The following is an 8,321-nucleotide window of genomic DNA, read 5'->3' on the forward strand; positions in this document are numbered from 1 at the left end:
ACCTATAGCATACATTAGGCATTGTCGTTCTCCTTCCTTAGCTTTAGCTGAGCATGAAGTGAAATATAAGCACCATGTTTGCATAGAGGATACTTGTGTCATCTCCAAGGTTGACCATTTCCAATATAGGAAGCTAAGAGAAGCCATTGAGATTGAAAAGCATGTGATCAATCTCAACATAGATGATGGTTGGAAATTGAGGAGGAGTTGGATTCTTGCCCTCTCCTCTTGATTTTCTTTTATTTTTTTCTAATTTCATTCTTTTTTGTCTCTATTTGCATTTCTTTCTAGTTTCATTTTATTTTGTCCATTCTTCTTTCTTATTTCATTGTATCCTTTAGTTATTTTTCACTCATATTTTAATAATTAATAATAACTAATTTTAGTTTTATTTTCCTTTTCTTTCTATACTAAATAGAAACTTAACTTTATTATTAATTAGTATATTATCCTCTCACCACTAGAATTTCATCCATATTCTTTATTCTTTGAAAATGATATTAAATTACATATTAATAATTAATAATACTACCTTTTTAAAATGGAATAGTAATATTTATTAAATATTATGTCCCATTAATATGGAATTCTACTACATTATAATTTTTTTCAATTTAGTTTAGTACATATTAAAATAAATAAATTTATTTTTTATATCTCTCTAACTAATTCTTAACATTTTTTTCCTAATGACTAGTTTATAACGGCTATTTCATAATGTCTAGTTTGAGGCAATGATGCTTCTTTTCTATTTAAACATTTGTGAAGATTTGCTTTTTTATATTTGTGTTGAAGATGAACCACATTAGTTGCTTCTAAACATATACCAAATCTCAATAATGTAATTAATGTGAAAGAGAGTCTTATTATCAATATGGATCAAAAAATTCTAAGATCTAACAATATAAATATTATACCTACTGCATGCATGTATAACATATTCAATTTTTCCTTAGACATGGTATTAGTTTGTCTTTGACCAAAAATTTATGGCAATTATCCATAGTTTAATATTAATAATTCATTTTTTCTTATGCTTTATTATTATTTAAATTTATTTATTTATAATTTGATTGGTTGAGGCCTTCCATTTTATTTAACTTTTTTATTTTTTTTCTACTATTTCTATTTTCATGAATTATAAAAGAAATTCACTATATTTTCAATTTAAAATGACTTAAATGATTTATTTATTTATTTATTAGTTACTAATTTTTTTTGTTTTTTGTTTTATTTCTTTTTTATTTTTTTCTCTTTTTCTATACTTTGTTGAAAATAGCAACAAGAAATGCTAAAAATAGCATTTTTATATATAGAATTTCAGGATATATTCCAATTTTGATTTGTCCTTGAATCAAACTTAGAATTAAAATTTGAATTTAATCTCACCAGTTGTTAGAAAAATAATTAATTAATTCATGTTGAGTTAATTAGTTGGAGAAATTCAAACATGAAGTCTTTTTGAAGACATGCAACACTTATCCCTTTGATTGAGGAAGTTATCCCTTAATTAAGGAGATAAAGATGAGTTGTATTTGAGTTGTAATTAGTTAGCTCAGTTAATTGAATTAAGTCTAGTTAAATTAGTTCCAAACAATTTGTGGAAATAATTGTGAGTTCAGTGAGTTAATGCATGCATGCATGCAACTAGTGTTCTTGAGATAACTAAATATTCTCTCATAAATAACTCATGCATTTTAGTTTAGACAAAGACCTAGTTGGGATTAAAGGCACGGACAATGTACTCTCAATTGCTAGAATATTGCCATGTGAATATCTCTTGCATGCAAAAGGAATTCATTCCTTGAGAATTATGCAGTTACTACAGAGGTGAGAGTAGTGTGTGAGGTAAGAATCACATAGGTTAGAGCTGGAGGACCCAAGAGAAACTGTGCAAGGAAATAAAAGGCTTGGAGGATAGAGGAGAAGGCATATGTGTTGTCTATTATGTCTATGAGCAATAGTGAGGAATTGTATTGAGAGTTGGATAGCTTGAGAGCTAAAGCTTTGTGTAATCCTGAGATATTTCCACTTGTATGATAATACAAATAGCGAGGTTTTTAGTTGAGGCTTTCCCTAGAGTATTCTTCTATGTTTCATGTGTGATTGAATCTTCTTCTCTGTTATATGTGTTCTATTTGATCTTGCTCAAAATCGATTAAGCTTCCGCAAGTTTGATTATAGAAGTAGATTAAGTATTTTGCTTTAGTACATTACATAATTAGTTTAATCTACATTGAGAATTTCTTCATGGTATCGAAGCAAAGGTGATCAAAGCATAGAACAATATACAAAGAAGGGAGAAGTTTTAAGTTTGAATTTCTTGATTATAGGTACAAAATCGATTTCTTATCCCATCTCAAAGTTCACCAATGGTGTTTAATGGCTTGAGACTCGAGTATGCCGTGGATGGCAGCTCGAATTACATAGCATGGAAGGATCGCATGGAAGCAGTATTAGAGGACAATGGTTTAAAGGACTTCATTGATCAAGAACTCCCTAAGCCAACAGCAACTAATGCCCAAGAATTGGAAGAATGGAAGAAATTTGTGGCAAGAGCGAGGATGATTCTTCTCGAGGGAGTTCGAGACCATATTGTCTTGAGTGTCCATGGGAAGGAGACTCCATTTTCAATGTGGAAGACATTGAAGGACCTATATCAGAATAGCAGTGACTAGAGGAAGGTGGCGCTGAAGAACAAGCTTCAGAAAATTAAGTGTGAAAAGGGCGACACGATCTCTACATATCTGAACAAGATCACCACCTACAGAGATGAGCTTGGAAGTGTAGGAATCACGACAGTTGATGATGATATGGTGAGTCTTGCTCTCCTCAGTCTTCTTGAGGTTAGCATAGCTACCAAGAATCGGTGAATGGAAGAGAGAAACTGCCAGATTAGGAACGATTGTGGTTGGATCTGATGTAGGAGGAGATTAGGAGAAGCACGAGATATGGTTCTTCATCTAAGCATGATGATGAAGAAAATCTAGCCTTAGCAAGTAAGGTGCGGAAAGGGAAAGGAAAGGCTTCCCATTCCAAATCGAGTTCTTCCCATGGTGGGGAGAAGATTGAAAAATCTAAAGTGAGATGCTTTAATTGTCATGTGGTGGGCCATTATGAAACAAATTGTCCATTGAAGAAATCCAAGAAGGGATCCTTGAAAGGATCAGATGGTGAGGCATTGGCCTCACAGTTTGAATTGGATTTTACCCTCATTGCATGCATGGTTTCATCGATGGTGGGTTGTGTTTGGTACCTAGACAGTGGAGCTCATTCCACATGACCACGATAAGAGTTTATTCAGTACCTTGGAGGAGAAATACCTCCAAACGTGTATAGAGATGGGCGATGATGGAAAGTACCCTGTTTCAGTGTTGGGTTGTGTTATATTCTTTCCACGACTAACCGACGTAGTTAAACGGGGGGTTAGAGGGAGGCAGTAGCCCCCCTTCGTTGCGCCGATTGCGCAGTGGGGGGGTCACAAGGGGGGCGGCAGCCCCCCCTGTCCGGGGGGTTTGAGGGGGGCAGGTAGCCCCCCTCTACGGGGTCCGGGACAGCGCCCCGGGAAAATTTTTTTTGGACCCTATATTAGGTTGGGCGAACCTACCTATGGTTTTGTGCATGATTTTCGCACATGGTATTGGACGCGATGGTTTTTCGGTCCATGGTATTGGATGCTTCGGCATGTATAAATATGTATTGTAACATTGAAAGGAACATAATGCAAAATCAAGCTGGTAGTCCCGGTTTTGGGATCCAGGGAAAAATATCTGTGCATATGTGTTTTATGGGTTATGCTCTCGCATTGTTTATTTTCTTTGTTTAAGAATTCGTATGCAGGTAATTTCTGTACAGGGTTAAAACCTACATTTGGTATCAGAGCTGTTTTGGCTTCAAGGGGACGCCTTTGTTGCTGAGGGGTTTCGCTCGGGCCTGTGGTAGACCCTGTTCAGTGGGAGATCTGCGAGATCGATTCTGGTGGTGAAAGAATATGGCGAGCAGTGGAAAGATCAAGATTGAGAAGTTCAATGGTCAGAGTTTTGAGTTGTGGAAACTCAAGATGGAGGATCTCTTGGTCGATAAAGATCAGTGGATTGCGGTAGATCCGGGTACTAAACCATCGGTTGTGACCGATGAAGAATGGAAGAAATTGGATCGGAAGGCAAAGAGCACAATACGATTGCGTGTCTCAGATTCAGTATTGCTGAATGTATCAGGGGAAGCTACGGCAAAGGCTTTGTGGGTCAAGTTAGGGACTTTGTACCAATCTAAGTCTCTGATGAATAAACTGTTCCTGCGGAAAAAGCTGTATAACCTGAGGATGAAAGATGGAGACTCGGTGACAGAGCATCTGAATGCGTTTAATACTGTGGTAAGTCAATTATTATCTGTTGATATTAAAATTTCAGATGAAGATAAGTGCATCAGTCTATTGTGTTCTCTACCAGATTCGTGGGATAGTCTGGTTATTGCAATAGGTAGCAATGCAACTGCTTTGCAGTTTGATGAAATAGTCTCAGCCTTGCTGACGGAGGAGATGAGACGGAAGAATATGGACAACCAGAATGGTGATGCCTTGTCTGTACGAGGACGGTCCCAGAACAGAAACAAAAATAAGTCATTGAGTGGGAGATCTAAATCTAGAGGGAGATCTAAATCTCGAGGAAAACCTACAAAGATGGTGTGCTGGAAATGCGGAAAGGAAGGGCACTTCAGAAGGGATTGTAAATCGAAAGCTCCTAATAAAGGAAAGGGATCTGATGATGCTCCTTCTGCAGAGGCAAAAACCACCTCAGATGAAGGTGGGGATGTGTACTTGGCTTCTTCAAGTACACATGTAGATCATGAGGCATGGTTGATTGACTCAGGTGCATCCTTTCACTTCACTCCCCATAGAGAGTGGTTCTGCGAGTATGAGAAATACGATGGTGGTGATGTCTTCTTAGGAGATGATAGAAAGGCTAGAATCATTGGTCGGGGAAAAGTAAAGTTGAAGTTGCAAGGTGGAAGGGTTAGAACACTTCCGGGTGTTCTACATATTCCTGCATTGGCCAGAAATCGGATTTCTGTAAGCAAGTTGGATGATGCAGGTGTAAAGACGGTGTTCGAGGAGCACTGATATTGGTGCGGGGAGTTCGGATTGGAACTCTGTACAAGATGCAAGGTAGCACTGTTGTTGATGGGTGCAATAGTTCTATGGTTCCGGAAAATGGAGTAGAAAATCTAGTGGTCTCTGGAGAGAAGACCATGTTGTGGCATCAAAGGCTTGGACATATTGGAGAGAAGGGCCTTCGAATACTTCATGGTAAAGATATGGTAGAAGGTATGAATGATAGCTCTCTGGATTTTGATTTATGTGAAAATTTTGTGTATGGGAAGCAGAATCGAGTGAGTTTCCCCTCTGGCGGTAAGAGGACGAAACAAATATTAGAGCTTGTGCACAGTGATGTGTTTGGACCTGTGAAGGTTCCATCACTGGGTAAGTCTGTGTACTATGTGTCATTCATAGATGACTTCTCAAGGAATACATGGATATATTTCCTTAAGAAGTAATCTGAAGTCTTTGACAGGTTTAAAGAATTTAAGGCTCTGGTGGAAAATCAGACAGAGAAGAAGATAAAGGTGCTGAGGACAGATAATGGTGGAGAATTTTGCAGCAAGGAATTTGAAGAATTTTGTAAGAAGTGTGGTATAGCATGGCAGAAGACTACTCCATATACACCTCAGCAAAATGGAGTCGCAGAAAGAATGAACAAGACGTTGATGGAAAGGGCAAGAAGCATGCTCAGTGGTGTCGGGTTAGGACAGGAATTCTGGGCAGAGGCGGTGGATACTGCACGTTACCTGATCAACAAATCACCCTCATCAGCGTTGGAGGATAAGACTCCACAAGAAGTATGGACTGGTAAGAAACCCTCTCTTTCAAATCTGAGGGTATTTGGATGTGATGCATATGTACATGTTCCAAAGGAGAAACGAACCAAGTTGGATAGTAAATCTGAAAAGTGCATCTTTATTGGGTATAAGGATGGTTTAAAGGGTTATAAGCATTGGAACCCAGTCACACGGAAGGTTGTGTACAGCCGAGATGTGGTGTTCAAAGAGGTAAAAGATGTTATTCAATCTGAAGTCCAACCAGAGGAACCTGAGAAGATAGAGTTTGAGCCAAAGGAGGAAGAATCAGACTCTGCAGCAGAGGAGGAATCAAAAGATGAAGAGCCACAAACTCCGGCTGTGAGAAGATCAGGTCGAGAAAGAAGGCAGCCAGAAAGGTATAGTCCATATGCTTTCAATTCAAATTTTGCTTTGTCTATTACTGATGATGATCCCAGAACTGTGAAGGAAGCAGTGGATTCTGAGGATGGAAAACTCTGGAAAGAGGCCATGGTTGATAAAATGGCATCTTTGCACAAAAATGAGGCTTGGGATCTCGTAGAGTTGCCGGCTGGAAGGAAGCCCATTGGCAGCAAATGGGTGTTCAAGAAGAAGACTAATGCAGAAGGAAAGGTGGAGAAATACAAAGCTCGGTTGGTAGCAAAAGGTTATTCCCAGGTGCCGGGAATTGATTTTGGTGATATTTTTTCTCCTGTTGCCAAGGTAGCTTCTATTAGATTACTTTTATCTGTTGTTGCTGCTTTTGATTTTGAGGTAGAACAGATGGATGTGAAGACAACATTTCTTCATGGGGATTTGGAAGAGGAAATCTACATGAGGCAACCTGAAGGCTTTGCGGTGAAGGGTAAGAAAGAACTGGTATGCAAGTTAAAGAAGTCTTTGTATGGGTTAAAACGGTCACCAAGGATGTGGTATCAAAAATTTGATACATTTATACGGGGACTTGGCTTCACCAGAAGCAAAGCAGATCATTGTGTGTATTTTAAATTAATTGGTGACCGTGTTATTTATCTGGTCTTGTATGTGGATGATATGTTGCTGGTTAGAAATGACAAAGAAATTATCCAGGATCTGAAGACACAATTGTCCTCCAAATTTGACATGAAAGATCTTGGTGCTGCAAACTATATTTTGGGCATGGAAATTAAAAGAGATCGGGCAAAGAGGAAGCTCTGGTTAAACCAGAGGAAGTATGTCAAGACAATACTGCAGAGGTTTAATATGCAGGATAGTAAACCGGTGAAGGTTCCTATTCCTGTAGGTGTGAGGTTATCTGCTGAACAGTGTCCCAAGACACAAGAAGAGGAAGAGGACATGTCCCGTGTTCCATATGCAAGTGCAGTCGGTAGCCTGATGTATGCAATGGTCTGTACCAGACCAGACATTGCACATGCAGTGGGAGTATTGAGCAGGTTTATGTCAAAACTTGGGAAGGAGCACTGGACAGCAGTGAAGCGGGTTTTCAGGTATTTGCGTGGCACTAGTGATTATGGTTTGTGCTACCAAGGAAGACTAGGATTGGACAGAGTGTTGGATATTCATGGTTTTGTTGATGCAGACTGGGCTGGAGATCTGGATCAGAGAAGATCTACAAGTGGGTATGTGTTTAACCTATTTGGAGGTGCAGTCAGTTGGATGAGTAAGAAACAATCTGTAGTGGCACTATCAACTACAGAGGCAGAATACATGGCAGCCACTCATGCAAGCAAGGAAGAAGTTTGGTTGCAGAGATTGTGTTCAAGTATGGGGTTAGTATAGGGAGCTATAAGAATAGACTATGACAGCCAAAGTGCAATTTTCTTGGCAAAGAACCCTGCTTATCATTCAAAGACAAAGCACATTGATGTTCAGTATCACTTTGTGAGGGATATGATAGAAGACAAAAAGGTGTTGCTGGTAAAGGTGGACACTTTGAAGAATATTGCAGATGCATTGACAAAATATGTGAGCTCTGAGAAGTTCTCTTGGTGTAGAGAAACAATGGGTGTTTCAGGGCTGGAAAAATGACTAAGCTCTCCTGTGGCCCCCTGTGGAAAGAAAACAACAAGTGGGAGATTGTTGGGTTGTGTTATATTCTTTCCACGACTAACCGATGTAGTTAAACGGGGGGTTAGAGGGGGGCGGTAGCCCCCCCTGTCTGGGGGGTTTGAGGGGGGCGGGTAGCCCCCCTCTACGGGGTCCGAGACAGCACCCCGAGAAAATTTTTTTTGGACCCTATATTAGGTTGGGCGAACCTACCTATGGTTTTGTGCATGATTTTCGCACATGGTATTGGACGCGATGGTTTTTCGGTCCATGGTATTGGATGCTTCGGCATGTATAAATATGTATTGTAACATTGAAAGGAACATAATGAAAAATCAAGCTGGTAGTCCCGGTTTTGGGATCCAGGGAAAAATCTTTGTGCATATGTGTTTTATGGGTTA

This window comes from Pinus tabuliformis, chromosome 4_1, assembly GCF_031772625.1.
Source record: "Pinus tabuliformis cultivar Carrire ecotype Pingquan chromosome 4_1, CPIR1, whole genome shotgun sequence".
Lineage (NCBI taxonomy): Eukaryota > Viridiplantae > Streptophyta > Pinopsida > Pinales > Pinaceae > Pinus > Pinus tabuliformis.